The sequence below is a fragment of the Herpailurus yagouaroundi genome, unplaced genomic scaffold (genome assembly GCF_014898765.1).
Source record: "Herpailurus yagouaroundi ecotype Mexico unplaced genomic scaffold, PumYag 77, whole genome shotgun sequence".
Classification (NCBI taxonomy): Eukaryota; Metazoa; Chordata; class Mammalia; order Carnivora; family Felidae; genus Herpailurus; species Herpailurus yagouaroundi.
Genome location: NW_024412388.1, coordinates 59439870 through 59454992, shown reverse-complemented (window position 1 = coordinate 59454992; position 15123 = coordinate 59439870). Strand labels below are relative to the sequence as shown.

Below are 15123 nucleotides of genomic sequence, written 5' to 3'. Positions count from 1 at the left end.
TATTTGTATATATATTTATATATTTACATATATTATATATGTATATATATATATATACACATACATGTATATGTATATATATAAATATATGTACATATATATATATATATAAAGAACCATGACTAATACAGTCCCCAAATACTTTTCTCTTCCAAAAAAAAAAAAAAAAAGAGGATTGCAATGAATAAGTGAATATGATCTCTAGGGAAGTTCTTGCTATTGATAGACATATCTTGGGACTTACGAACAAAATTTATTACAGTATCTTACATGATGAGGTCACAGCTGAGCCAAGGCTCACAGTCAGACATAACTGTCGTATGGAGTTAGATGGCATCCTACACATTATTTGTATTCACTGATTTACATGGGGGTTGATTCACAACATGGTGAGAGTAATTCAGATTTATATACACAGACATATTTTTTTTTGGGAGAGGGAGAAAGTAATGTTGCCAGATGGCACAGAAATATGGCAAAGCCCCTGAGAAAGAATTCATACCAAGGGAAAAAGGAATCTAGAATGGCAATTTCACAACAGGGTTTGAGGATTCGATGAGGTGGCAGATAATAAAATTTCACCCTAATCTGGCTGCCCCACTGGCTATATACACTCCAAGGAGACAAAGAATCATCAGTGTGAAAAGAGAGGGGATCTCTACCTAAGTAGCTTAACATTTCAGAACCAAACCCTAATAACCTGGTATATGAATATTTTGCCTTAATAGGAGACTGCTAAATTTAATAGTGCCATGAAGATTCAGAGCATCAGAACTGGAATGAATCAGCAGGGCCCTTTGTGACTATAGTAGAAATGAAAATGAAATGGCATAATAGACACATATACTAATTTATAAAAAATTATAAAAAACTCTTTTGGATTTCCAAAAATATTTGTGTGATGGTGGAACTTTGAAAGGCAGTGACACTCCTACATCAGCTTAGAAAGGAAAAGCCTAAGTATTGATATAATTGACCTCATTCATACCTATAGATTGGTGAGATTTTGTAATGTTTGGGTGATAATGTGGTTCTTCCAGTGGTGTCCTAGATAGAAAGCCAATAAATAACATAAGTTTGTTGTTCTAATCTAGACTGAACAACTTTTTCTTTAGCAGAAGACTATGGGGGACTAAGATCCAAGAGGAATTTTTACTTCATGTCTCTGTGTAGTTGATTATACTCTTATAAATAAAATTGTAATTAAAATGGAACACATTTTCAGGATTTAAGGAGCCTTCCCCTAAATTTAACTTCTGTCATGCAGAGCTATATCCCAAGCCTTTTCAGAAATTGATGGGCACATAGTAAAAGCCTTTGAGAAAACTCTTCACTCTTTTTTCTCATCTGAGTCCACCGCCTTCTGCCTGCCGTTGGCAATGTCCTTGTTAATCTTACTTTCTAATGTTATGGCACACAATAGTAGAAAATGAGGGGGATTTGAGTTTCTCAAAGTAAAGATGCATTTCCTCCTTCAGTATTTAAGTCTAAAAGTGCCTAATTTGTCCCAGTTTTGCTGGTTGACACTGGTCATTCAATAAATATTTTTTGGCACTTATGTACTTAGCACTAGGCTAGCTTCTGGGAACTCTGGTAAACTACACAGACCCGGTCCTCATTTTTATGGAGTTTACTGGTAAAAATACATATGAATAGGACCACAGACAACTACAATACAAGGTGCAAGAGAAGCCACGTTATGTTACGTTGTGTTATGTCGTTATGTTATGTTATGTTATGTTATGTTATGTTATGTTATGTCATGTCATGTCATGTTATATTATGTAATATAGAATGGAACAGAATGATATAGTACAGAAGTTAAGAACACAGGCCCTGAAGCCAAACTGCTCTTGTTTCAAACTTCAACTGTGCTATTTGCTTATTATCTTCTTAGTTTATTGTATGAATAGATACAATAAGCATAAAAACATTCATTAGGTGCTGAATAATTCTTAGCTATCATCATTAGCTCTTTACTTTCTCTGACATTGTCTATTTTTATGTTCTCTGTCCCATACACTGTTGTAATTATTATTATTATTGTTGTTGTTTATAACAATGACCACTACCACCCTGAAATATCTTCTAGCAGCACACATTAATTTTTGTGGGATTTTGTTTTAAGCTTCTTTTTATAGTTCTAGGGCAGAGAGATTCTCTGCAAATATTACTCACAGGAAATCTATTGCCTTATAATCTGAAGAGGCAAAGTGTTGTTGTTGATCTTGTTCCTTCTAAAAGTTAGTCAACTGTAATCATTATCCATCTACCCAGTCACAGTCCCTTCTCTCCCTGTTTTCCTACCAGGAGTCTGCTCTGCCCTCAGAGAGGCTCAGTGACAGACTCTTTGCTACTCTTAATAAGTTCAGTGATAGTATTGCCGGAAGGGTAACTGTCATTAGTGTCTCATCAAACTTGATGGGCGTTATCTGATCTTTGAACTTGTGTGTCCACAAAATCAACAAACTGAAATTACTCAGAGATGACCCATCAGAGCCATCCTTAACAATGATATCTTTTCTACATAACACTAAGATCTTGCTTTTTTTTTTTTTAATTTTTTTTTCAACGTTTATTTATTTTTGGGACAGAGAGAGACAGAGCATGAACGGGGGAGGGGCAGAGAGAGAGGGAGACACAGAATTGGAAACAGGCTCCAGGCTCCGAGCCATCAGCCCAGAGCCTGACGTGGGGCTCGAAGTCACGGACCGCAAGATCGTGACCTGGCTGAAGTCGGACGCTTAACCGACTGCGCCACCCAGGCGCCCCAAGATCTTGCTTTTTGTATTTCCTTAATTTAAAATAAAATTAATGCTCTTATTTCAACTTCTGCTAGTGCATATCCCTGATGTGAAAAATCAACCAAGAAAAAACGATCGTGTTGTCTGTCTCTTACTGTTTGGCAGTTTTAGTATTCCCTAGCAGAAATCCTGGTGGGAAAAGAAACTGCCTTGCTTTATCTATAATTTATCAACATGGAAACATTGTGGTTCTAATCATAAAATTGGAGAGGTCAGTCTTATCTCCACAACTGTGCTCTGAAGAATTTCTAATGGGAGGAAATGTGTTTCCTAAGAATAAACTTGTAATTACTAACAGCTGATGAGGGGAGAAGTTATGCAGATATAGAACATTCTCTGAAGATAAATGTATAATATATAGAATTGGGGAGAGTGATTTTAGGGCATAAGCAGAGTAAAGAGGGAGGTAGCAGTCCCAAAATGTCTACATAGGAGAAAATTAGGAGCAACAAACAGGTTAGAAGGGGAAGCTGGAGGACTTCTTGAAGCTATAGTCGTATAGCAGGGACATGACTTCACCTGAATGAATTTAATGTGCAATGTTAGAGATGCCTTGGGGAGATTATGGGCATAAATAAATCCTCATAAATACCTGTTCGATAGCCAGCAGGAGGAGTGAAAAGGTCATGAAAGTATAAACATAATCTACACCAGGATATGATAAATATTAAGTAACTAGGACTGAGCAGTTGATAAAGTCAACACATAGAGAACACAGCCCTTGCCTATACTGGATCACTCTACCTTGGATAGGTGGCCGTTACCTCCAAAGTTACAAAATGTTAAAACTAACTAGAAGGATTGGTATTCACTCCACCCTCTATTCTCATGCTGCACTTATTCTTGGGCCGTGCTCTTTAAGAACATTCACATTAAAGCAACAGTTCAGCAAATATTTCCTGAGCATATCTGCATGTGCCTATATCACAAAAAGCCCCATTCATGCAGTACTTGGTCTATAGTACTTGGCTTATTATTCACCTATGTCTTCTTATCTAGCTTGCAATCTTTACAAAAGCCCATCTGTATATCAGTATCTTTGGTAACAATAATGCTACCAACACCAATTCATCACTTACTTTCTGCCAGGTACTGTACATTTAACCTTCTTAACAACCTATGAAGTACTTATTTTTTCACTTATTCATACAGTTCTATTTTCGGAGCACCCAATTGGGTTGAGTACTGTGCCAGCCACTAGAACTAGATTAGCAAACAACACACACTCTGGCCCACCTTGATGAAGCTTATTTTCTGGTAGAGGAAATCAGCTATAAACAAGCAAACAATGGGACCCCTCCCCCCAAAAAAAGCTAATAAGGTAATTATAACAAATAATGTATTGTTTTTGACAAAAAAGTCAGAGAGAATGAGTACATGATGAGGGAGATGCAGAACAGAGGGTTACTTTAGATAAGGTGGGCAGTAAAGACTTTTGTGAAGAGGTGAATTTGAATAAACATGGCAATGTGCCTGCCGTATGGCACCACAAAGGACTCAAGTGGAAAGGTGCTTGGATTTTTTGAAAAATAGAGAACAGACCACTGTAAAGTAAGCAAATGAGAGGTTAGAATGAGTTTATATGGGTAGATAGGAGTCAGATCATGCAGGTCTGGGCTTTAGGCCATTTTTTAAAATTTGAATTTTATTCTGTGAACAATGGAAGGCACTAGCATGTTTATCTCCATTTAATCAAGTGACAATTGAAGAAACTCAGGCTTAGTGATAGTAATTAATTTGTTTAGGGTCACCCAAATAGTAAGCAATGGAGCTGGGATGTGAACCCTGATCAGTCTGATGCCAGGTGTTAGTTTTTGATGCTAATTCCTGATAGAGTGCCCAGTACACAGTACATCAGCCATCATCATCAACATCATCATCACCACCACAGTCACCACTGTTATTATTTTACAGATGAGGAAGTAAAAAGCTTTAGATTCTCGGGAACTTACCTAATGTCAGTCAATAAGTGGAAGGTGTAGCACTTAAACCCAGCTTCTCTAATCCCAGAACCAAGGCGCTCAACCCCAGCACCTATACACTTTCTAGGAGACTATAGGCATTCAGTTGTTTCCTGAGAAATGAATAAACTGTAAGTATACAACACTGTAGTTGGCTCACAAATAACCATACAAGTCAGAATTGTCTTTTCTTTTTTCTTTTCTTTTCTCTTTTCTTTTCTTTTCTTTTCTTTTCTTTTCTTTTCTTTTCTTTCTTCTTTCCTTTATTTAAGCAAATATGCATTCGCTTCCTGCTATGTCTCTGGCCCTATCCAAGCCCAAGAGAACAAAGGCTTGTTAAAAGTGGTAATATAGTAACTTAAAAGTGGGATAAATTATCCATCACCTTTGTTTTGGTGAATCAAAAAGACTTCATGGAAGGTCTCTAAAAAAGAATACAATTTTGACAGATGAAAATGTGAAGACAGTACAGAGCATTCCAGACCATGATAATAGTGTAAAGGGAGCCACAGAAGTGGAAGAGTTGAAGAGTGATTCACAGACTAGTCAGTGGTTCAAGTGATTGGAAAAGAAAATTCATGTGGCAAAACACAGGAAAAAAATCATGGAAAGGAAGTGTGTGGCTATATTTTGAAGAAATGTATTGTATAGTAGGCATAACAGTTCTGCATAGAACATTGTTTGATAAACTTAATTGAACTTTGAACAAGGAGTAAAAGAATAGAGAGTTCAGGGGCACCTGGGTGACTCAGCTGGTTGAACATCCAACTCCTGATTTCAGCTCAGGTCATGATCCCAGTGTCATGGGGTTGGCCCCACATTGGGCTCTGCATTGAGTTTGGAGCCTGCTTAAGATTCTCTCTCTCTCTCTCTCTCTCTCTCTCTCTCTCTCTCTCTCTCTCCCTCTCTTTCTCTGTCTCTCTCCCTTCCTCCCTCCCTGCCCCTCTCCACCCTTGTGTGCTTTCTCTCTCTCAAAAAAATTTTTTTAATTTAAAAATTAAAAAAAGAAACAGTTCAGATAACTTATAAGTTCTATATTTTCAAGAATATAAAACTTGAAAAGTGACCAATACCCATTCTCAAGATCCCTTCTATTGTTTTACATTAGTTCCATGAGAGAAGGAAAGATGCTGTCTTGTTCCCTGCATGAATAAGACAACATCTAGAAGAGTGCCTTCCACATGGAGGTACTCAATAAGAATTTGTTAAATAAATTAGTGAATGTGTTTATATGGATCTCTGTCACAAAATTCACATTTTTTTTGTTAGAAATGATATTTCAAACCTCTCACCCAGTGACTTGCAAGAGGGCAGTATCACCCACAAGAGGTGTTTTCAAAATTGTGGAGTGTTTCTGGTTATCATAATGCACAGGCGACACTAATGGTAATTAATGGTATTTAATGGTATTTAACTTCACTTGCAATGTTTGTTGTTGTTGTTGTTCATTGAGTGGAGACAAAAAATGCACAGGACAATCTTGTGTAATGTAGTACTGACCCACATCCCACAGGACTTCTGAATGTCATATCAAATATTCATGTAGGTAAAACACCCACTTATAATTATGAGGTTTATACCGAGCCCCTTTCTACAAATAGATACAAATAATTTGTACACAGTTTATGACAACCTGAGGGAGCATGGCAATGAACCCTTCTCCAGGTAAGTATCTGATAAGAACCCAGCTCTTGCTGAATCCTTTATTACAGCCTTATGAGGCACCTAACCCGGGGATCAACTATGCCATGTCCACATTCCTGACCCACAAAAACTAAGTGATAATAAATATGTGTTGTTGGAAGCCACTAAGTTTGTGGTCATCTGTTATGCAGCAATGGAAAACTAATACAGATAGGTTAAGTAATTTGCCCCAATTTATAAACTAGTCATTAATGGGCACAAATAATCAAACACAGTTCTGTGTCCAATGCCAATGCTTTTTCAATTATCAGAAACTATTTAAGAAGCCCTTGATAAAACAACATGACTGAAGACAGGTGGTCTACAAGGTGGCCCCTGAAACCCTCACGCATCCACGATCAATACCTGGAACAGAACGGGGGTTAGCGTGACGCAGCATACATCGCTGTGGCACTCCACACAGATGAGCACAGATCAGTTCATTTCAATTTAGCTCCACAGACACTTACTGAACATCCATAGTCACATAGTCTATGCGAGTGTGGTTGTGCAGTCACTTAACTACACCCCATTCCACTCACATTTTTCCAGCTTTCCAGCTTAGTGACAACAATCTGGAAGCACTTTATCAAATCTTTTGCTGAGTTCAAGACAAGATATGTGTACACATTTCCCTGATCTATAGCTCTGCAGCCCATGTCCCCTGTGGATTCCAAGAGTCTGCAAAGATTTTCACATGTGAGATCCTAATTATTTGTTATACCGAGTACAGCCACAATACAAGGAACTTTAGCAGGATTATCTCAACTGCAAAGTTAGGTCCACTTGGCTAATTTCATGGACCTGTTTTTCTTTCTCTCAGTTATTTGCCCTGCTTTCTGAAACTCTGATGGAGACATTTTTAATAGCAATATAGGTTTTATAATTAACCATCACCATGCTATTTCTGCTTACGTGTTTTTTTTTTTTTAAACCTGATTAAGAAAATTACAATTTTCCAGAGTTCTCTGGGATGAGCCTGGAGCAATGTATAAACCAACAGTTTTTTTTTTTTTTTTAACTTTTGCCTGGAGGGCAAGAGTCCACTAACCTGAAAGCAATGGTCACTGGTAAGAACAGAGCATTAGACAAAATATAACATTCAGAATCATTGCATGCTTCCAAGTAGCATTAGTTGAACCTTAAATAGAGCAAGTCTCCAGTGAACCATAGAGTATGTCATGTCTGTGTAACATGGTTATATAATCTAAGAAATATTTAAAGCATATTCATACATGAAATCTGATGTCTTATACACAGAAGCTACTAGTAGTTATAACTGTATTTATTCTGATTAGACATGTTTCCATTAAAAGGCAATATGAGAAATAACATGAATGTATAATTTAATATCGGGCCAGAACAGATGTGAATGTGGGAGGTTATAAATTTGGCAAAGATAAAAAAAAATACATAGAAAGTATCTACCAAATATATACCAAATCAAAACTTTACTTGCAATGTTTTGCTGTTGTTGTTGTTGTTCATCCATGTGCTTCAAACACTTAGAACAGTGCCTGGCACATAGTAAGTGTTCAAAAAATTCACCAACAAAAATGGTGATGGCGGCTCAGGAGATGTAGGCATTTTGAGAGGAACATACGCTGCTGAGGAAAATCGTCCAAGTGGAAAACTCAGGAAGGCATATAAACCTTCCACTTTCTCACTCTGTGCCAGAGGAGGCTGCCCAGAGAAAAGGAGGGAGCAGTATCTGTGGAGCCAGAAGACGAATCTAAAATAGTTAACCCTGGGGTTGGCACATAATTATGTCTTTTTTTTTTTTAATTTTTTTTTCAACGTTTATTTTATTTTTGGGACAGAGAGAGACAGAGCATGAACGGAGGAGGGGCAGAGAGAGAGGGAGACACAGACTCTGAAACAGGCTCCAGGCTCTGAGCCATCAGCCCAGAGCCTGACGCGGGGCTCGAACTCACAGACCGCGAGATCGTGACCTGGCTGAAGTCGGACGCTTAACCGACTGCGCCACCCAGGCGCCCCCATAATTATGTCTTGATCATATTAGTTGTCATTTTGTTATTATTGTTGGTGGGAGTAGTTTGAGGACAGGTCACTCCTTGGGTGGGGGTGGGGGTAGGGGGGACTGCTTTCCTAATATAGGCTCTGGACAAGAAAGAGACTTTTGTCAGTCCAGGCTGCAGTAACAAGATACCATAGACCAGGTTCTTGAACAACACAAATATATTTCCCACAGTTTTGAGAGGCTGAGAAGTCCAAGACCAGAATGCCAGCAGATCAAGTATCTAGTGAACGCCACTTACTGGTTTGCAGATGGCTGCCTTCTCACTATACCCTCTCATAGCAAAGAGTAGACAGAGGAAGTAAGCTTTCTCCCGTCTCTTCTTACGCGGCACCAATCCCATTGTGAGGGTTCTACGTTCATGACTTAATTACTTCCCAAAGGCCCCATTTCCAAATATCATCACATTGAGGATTCCAATTTCAACATATGAATATGGTGAAACACAAACATTCACTCCATAACTGGGCTAGTCATGTGCCCTCCCTATATGCTCCCAGTGTCGTGTATTTTGAAGCAATTATATCCCATTTCTTTTTTTTTTTTTCAACGTTTATTTATTTTTGGGACAGAGAGAGACAGAGCATGAACGGGGGAGGGGCAGAGAGAGAGGGAGACACAGACTCTGAAACAGGCTCCAGGCTCTGAGCCATCAGCCCAGAGGCCGACGCGGGGCTCGAACTCACGGACCGCGAGATCGTGACCTGGCTGAAGTCGGACGCTTAACCGACTGCGCCACCCAGGCGCCCCAATTATATCCCATTTCTAAAAAGGTCCCAGGGTAGCCCCCAGACTGCTGGCTGGTTTCCAGTGTTCTCTCCAATGCCTGAGGGAATATGGAGGAAAGGCTCTCTTTCCTCTGAGGATGAAGGAGGTTTATTATAACTGTGTGGTCATTCTGGCACCCAAAGAGAGAATTCATATGAAGGGGATAGCTGTGTTGTGAAGAACTCGAGAATCAAAATTTATTTTGACGCAGACTCAGAAATTTATAAATTACATACTCACCACCCATCCTCATCTCAGAGGCTTCAACAGAGTAGGAGAAGTCAGTGTCCTGCAGCTCAGTTTGAAATGAAGAATTCCATAAATATGGTACTTCATTTAAGAACAATTCTTCCTCCAAATCTTTTCCCACTGCCCTCTTATCATGCCTTTCTCTCTGGTTCATGTTTCTCCTAGAGTTCCACCTTGCTGAATTTTCACCTATCCTGCATTCTGGTGTTTGTATGTATTGTTTGTCTTTCACTTACTTAACATATATTGAGCTCCATGGTGTATTTGATCCTCACAACTGAATAAGGAGATAAATTACTATCCTCATTTGCAGAAGAAAAAGACAAAGCTGAGTTGCTCAAGTTTGCATAGACATTAGGTGATAGAGCCACAAACCCAATCTGATTCCAGAAGCCAAGCTTTCAGCACAGAGGGTTGCTGCAAATCACTACAATGGATAGTTGGATCAGTGCCTCTCCTCTCCTTCAGCACCAGCAAAGAGGTCCATGTAAAGCAAACAACTTCTGCCTCTTCCCTGTTCCTTTGGTTTCCTCAGCACCGCCATACAAGCAAGGTCAGAGACAGGTTTTCCAAGCTTCGAACTTACATAACTTGGGGAGCCCTCTTGAAAAAAACTAATACAAAATTATAGATACATTATTAAGCATGAAGTTTAGTATGTAATCTTATTGTAAATAAGAAATCACAATAAATTTAAAAAATTTAAAAGACTGGCAAATACCACAAAGTCCATAAAAATTAACACGCATCATTGATCACCTGCCTGACATACCTCTGTAGTAATGGATTTCATTTATGTTTTTTGGCTGCATATTTTTTATCACTTCTTTGTATAATGAAAAATTTTAAATTAGTGTTTCCTCTGGAGAGAATAGGGAGATAATTCAGTATTTCCTCCAGCATGACTGATTGCATTGTTTTTAATGCTAGACAAATTCTTTTGGCTTCATCTATGAAAAAGAATCTTTTGAAAACTGTCAATGAAAGTGGTCATGTTATTTAAGTTTTTAGGATTATTGTAAAATTTGGAAATATTCTATCCAGTTTATTTTCCCTATGAGCTGTAGGATTTCAAAGCATTTCTACTTTTCTTTGAATCCACAGATCATTTCCCAGTTACTGTTGATGTAATGGAGTATTATAAATGCTGTCTTTTTCATGATTACCAGTATTTCATCTCAAACATCTTTCCCAGTATGTTCACATAGTTTATCCTTCTTCATTAATTGGATATCAAACAATGAAAGAACCTATTCAGTACTTTTATTTGAACTTTATCTCTTCCTCTTACTGAATTTTGGTGCCACCTGACAAATTGTTACTATATGCTTCTCAATGTCAGAATAATTTCTATTAATGTCATCACTCAACTTCACTGCATTTGAGTCAGGTTCTATTACCTTGTATCTGTATTTTCTCTCAATTCTTAAATAAAACTTAAAGATGATAAAATATGATACTTTTTATATAGTTCCCAATCAGGAAGCTATAATTTCCCATTTGTTTCATTGAAACATTCCAAAATATCTTCAGAAGAGCAGTTAAAATGGCACAATTAAGTTCCTCAACTTTTTCAACAAACTTTTTACATGCTCTAACGCTTAGAAAAAAATTCTTCAGATCCTTAAGATATCATATCTATCACATAAGGCTCAAGCAACTTTGTAATAGAATGATCTTCCTGAGATTCTTTTTTTATTAAAATTTTTTAATGCTTATTTATTTTTGAGAGAGAGAGAGGTGTGAACAGAAAAGGGGCAGAGAGAGGGAGACACAGAATCTGAAGCAGGCTCCAGGCTCCGGGCTGTCAGCACAGAACCCGATGCAGGGCTCAAACTCACGAACCCGCAAGATCATGACCTGAGCTGAAGTCAGACGGTTAAACGACTGGGCCACCCAGGCATCCCTACAATGAGATTTTTTCATGAAACTCTAAGTTGCATGTGTGTTTAAAATACCCTATTATGTAAAATACTCTTATCTATGAGATGAATCTGAAAACAAAGCTGTTGCAAAATACTAGGGTAGTCAACAATTTCATTTACTGTCACAGCAGCTTTTTCTCTGACAAGATTAAAGAAATGAGCTGGCATGGCACATATTCTGCTTACTTATTAAAGTTTTTAAAGAGTGTTTGCAGCCCTTTGTCCCCACCTTTCCTAACAGCTGCATTGTCATACAATTTATCGCTAATGTTTTTCAGCAGTTAGTTACCATTTTCCAGAACTCACTTCATTTTTTTTTTAAAGCCACAACATCTAGTTGGCTTTCAGTGAGCAAAAAAGTTAGAAAACACTCATCAGGTTTTTGTTGTTGTTAAAACGGTAAGGCCTAATAATTACTAATCAATCAGTGTCTTGTATCCAGTTTAGAAGCTAGAAAGAAGAATTAATATTTGGTGTCCTTTTCTTCAATTTTGTTTACCATTTCATTTTTTACATGTTTTCCCATTATTACAGTTAATTCTTTTTAAACTGTTTCAGATATGTCACTCTTACTTTTTTTAATCTTAACATATCCCAACTGTTCACGTAAAAATGGATCAAATTGAACAGTTTGAAAGAAGCCAGCCTTTATTGTGAACTCTGAAGGGCAAATGTCTTTCACTTAAAAACTTAATAATCCTAATTACTTTCGTTAAGCTCTTTAAAATAATACTGAATGTTTTTTCTTTCTTATCTGTTATTCAAGACATTAGTGTAGAGGCATTTGTAATTGATTTACTTTTTCTAATTCAAGTACGATTTCTTGTGCTCTATGGAGTCTTTGTGACTTTCAAGGGTTCTCATTATACACATCTGGTCTGGAAACTCGTCTGTTGTAAGTAATGACTGTCTTGTTAAAAATGGCTTAAACAAAACAATAGATGCAAGTTTTTAGTTTGGGAATAGATAAGCCACAATCTACAGTAGTTTGATCATCTTAGCTTATTTTCAGAATATCTGTCTGAGTCACATTCTTTCTATTTCATTTTCTGTTTGATTCTCTGTGAAGTTATTGGAAACAATTAAAAAATACACACACATTTTTGGTTAAACAGTATTAAAAGAAATTATCTCTTAGTGAAACAGACCATAATGAGAGATCGCAATACTTACTGAACCTCAGGGACTTCATCAATATAAAGCTGCTGCTAACCTTTGTTTTAGTTTTTAGTCTTGTTCCCTACCCTCAGATTTATGCCTGTCTCCTAAATCACCCCCTTCCTTTTCTAGGTTCACCTATTAACTCTCCACTCACTTCTACCATCTGGTAAAGGAGGAATCTTCCTTCTCCTGTACAGAATCTGTAAAGGAGAAATCAAAAAAGAAGCTTTAGTCTACAGGTCTCACAAAACACTGCAGTGCATGTGTGAACTCTCTAAGAAGTAGGATCTTCTTTGCAATCTTACCGCTTAGTGGAGAAGGAATGTCTGTTGGAACAAAGCTACACATAACCCAAGAAAAAATGTTCATTCTCAGTGACAGTACAGTCTGAATCCTTAAAGAAGTCTGCCTATCTTCCATTGAATTATGCAAATTAAATCATTAGGTGGAGCTGAGCATACTCCTCTTAATAGCTTTTTCTCTTAAAAAAGAAAAAAAAATGCTTTGTGATTACAGTTCTGGACTTTGTGAAATTTTTAGCCATGGGGCCCTTACTTTCCAAGAGAGGAGGAGCTATAATTTTATTTAATTCTCACAACTATTCAATTTTTTACTCTTAAGCCTTTCATTTGTGGAAACTAAGGCTTAAGGAAGAAATACAAATTTCACATGGCCACACAGCTTGTAAGTGGCAGAGCAAGGAATCAAATTCAAAACTATCTGACTTTAAATCTTCTATTCTTATCCAATGATGTATGGAAGACACCTGGTGCTAGCTCACAAAAGCCAATTATTAAGCTCTTAGGGCTTATTTGAATTAGTTGTTAAACATAGCCATTAGTAAAAATCAAATTATGTTAATTTACAATTAAATGAATTATTTGAAAACAAAGGTGATAAGTAGTCAAAACATATTACTTCCTCATTATTTAACTGTACTTGACTATTATCAGTGCTCTTGAGTTTATGTATGTCTTTCTGTATCTGCATGGCAAAACCCTATGTAATGGTGGCGACTGCACATCTTTTTCCAAGTCCATGTTCAATGATGTCATGTTTGTAACTTGAAGGTGGTTGTGAGGGAAATAGTTACATCATGAAAATTCGTAGCACCTCCTCCCTGACCAGGGCTGGTTTTTTAAATATTTACCTTTACACTATTTCTCATAACTGTTATACTATCCTACCCTCAAACAGTGATCATTTCTCTCTATGAAAGACGCAATCATGTGTCAGAGAATTGGTCTCATCACTACCATGTAATCCTCCACCCTTTGACCTATAGATGTCACATGGGCTAGGTAGGGTAGGTGAGTAAATGTTCTACTTCCTACAGTAATGGGAAAAGAATAAAGTCCACTCTCCTCAGAGTTCCAGATGCCCAACACATTAAATATATATCACTTACTTAACAAGTATCAGTGAAGTAATAGACTATTGTCCCTCTTAAGTGAACTTTCTGAGCAAGGAAGGAATTTAATATTTAGAAAACAAAATTAAAAATTACAAAAGGCAGAACTTCTTGTTAAGACTACAGACAGCAAAACAGATATATTGAAGGATTTTAAAATCAACTCTGCCTGCAGAAAATTCAGATATTAAGAATAACTAGCAGAATTTGGCCGAAAGAGCCTTTGATTCCCCTCTTCCCACCAATTATTATTTTGAATCTAATCACAAAAGCCAAAAGGAGCCAAAACCTTTACCCTCAATTCCCACTTGAACTTAACACAATTTATTTTGCATGAAGTCACATGCTTTGTATGCCCAGTGAAATAAAAGCTAAATTATCTTCCTCTGTTAATGCTATACAGTACTGTTATTCAAAGATATTTATGAAACTATTATATATTTTCAGATCTTGGCATATATGAAGCACCGCAACAGCCAAGTATTTAGTAATATATTCTAAGTTTTCCTCTAAATCACAAGTTTTCAGAAAACCATAGGTAAATATGAAAAGCAAAAGATAATATAAAATTAGAAAATTGCTTCATTAAGAATGAATCTTTGACACAGTTCCTTACTCTCCAATAAAGAGCAGCTATAAAGCATAGAATAACAACCCTGAAACTGAAAGTTTAGCTAAGGCTGTTTTTTAAATTGGCCTTTTTGGATGACAGGTCCAATTCTAGAAATTTCATAGAACCATAAAATTAGGAATACTGTCAAGAGGAATCATTTAGTTTACCTCATTAGGCGAGAGTACATCCATACCAGCATTTCCCAAAGTTCCACAAGATGGCAACAGATATTACATGAAAAAAGGGATTAGTCCAATAAGCTTGAAAAGGCTTGAAAAAAAAATTTTTTTAAACCCGCTTTAAGCAGAGACCCTCTCTAGGTTCTGGGAGCCACTTTTTCCTATTGACCCTTCAGGTCTTAGGAAGGTAAATGTGCTGTAGCTGGTAGCTGCGGGATATTGTGCTACCTTTGCTGATGTTCCTAAACCTGTCCAAACCTTCATAATGTCACTAAACTCTTCTAAAATTACTCATTTAAGTGTATTAACTATTTCCTGCCAGGCCCCTGCC

The 15123-nt window shown here is 37.2% G+C and overlaps 1 long non-coding RNA gene across 1 annotated transcript in view; it reads right to left on the bottom strand.

The window, feature by feature from the left end:
- Positions 1-12689, bottom strand: part of LOC121027312 (uncharacterized) — a 39157-nt gene extending 26468 nt beyond the window's left edge. The window contains exons 1-2 of the long non-coding RNA XR_005788660.1: positions 12602-12689; positions 4757-4878 (exon numbers count right to left, since the gene is read on the bottom strand). This is a non-coding gene — a long non-coding RNA (uncharacterized LOC121027312). The remainder of the gene's footprint in view (positions 1-4756; positions 4879-12601) is intronic.
- Between the last annotated feature and the right edge of the window lie 2434 nt (positions 12690-15123).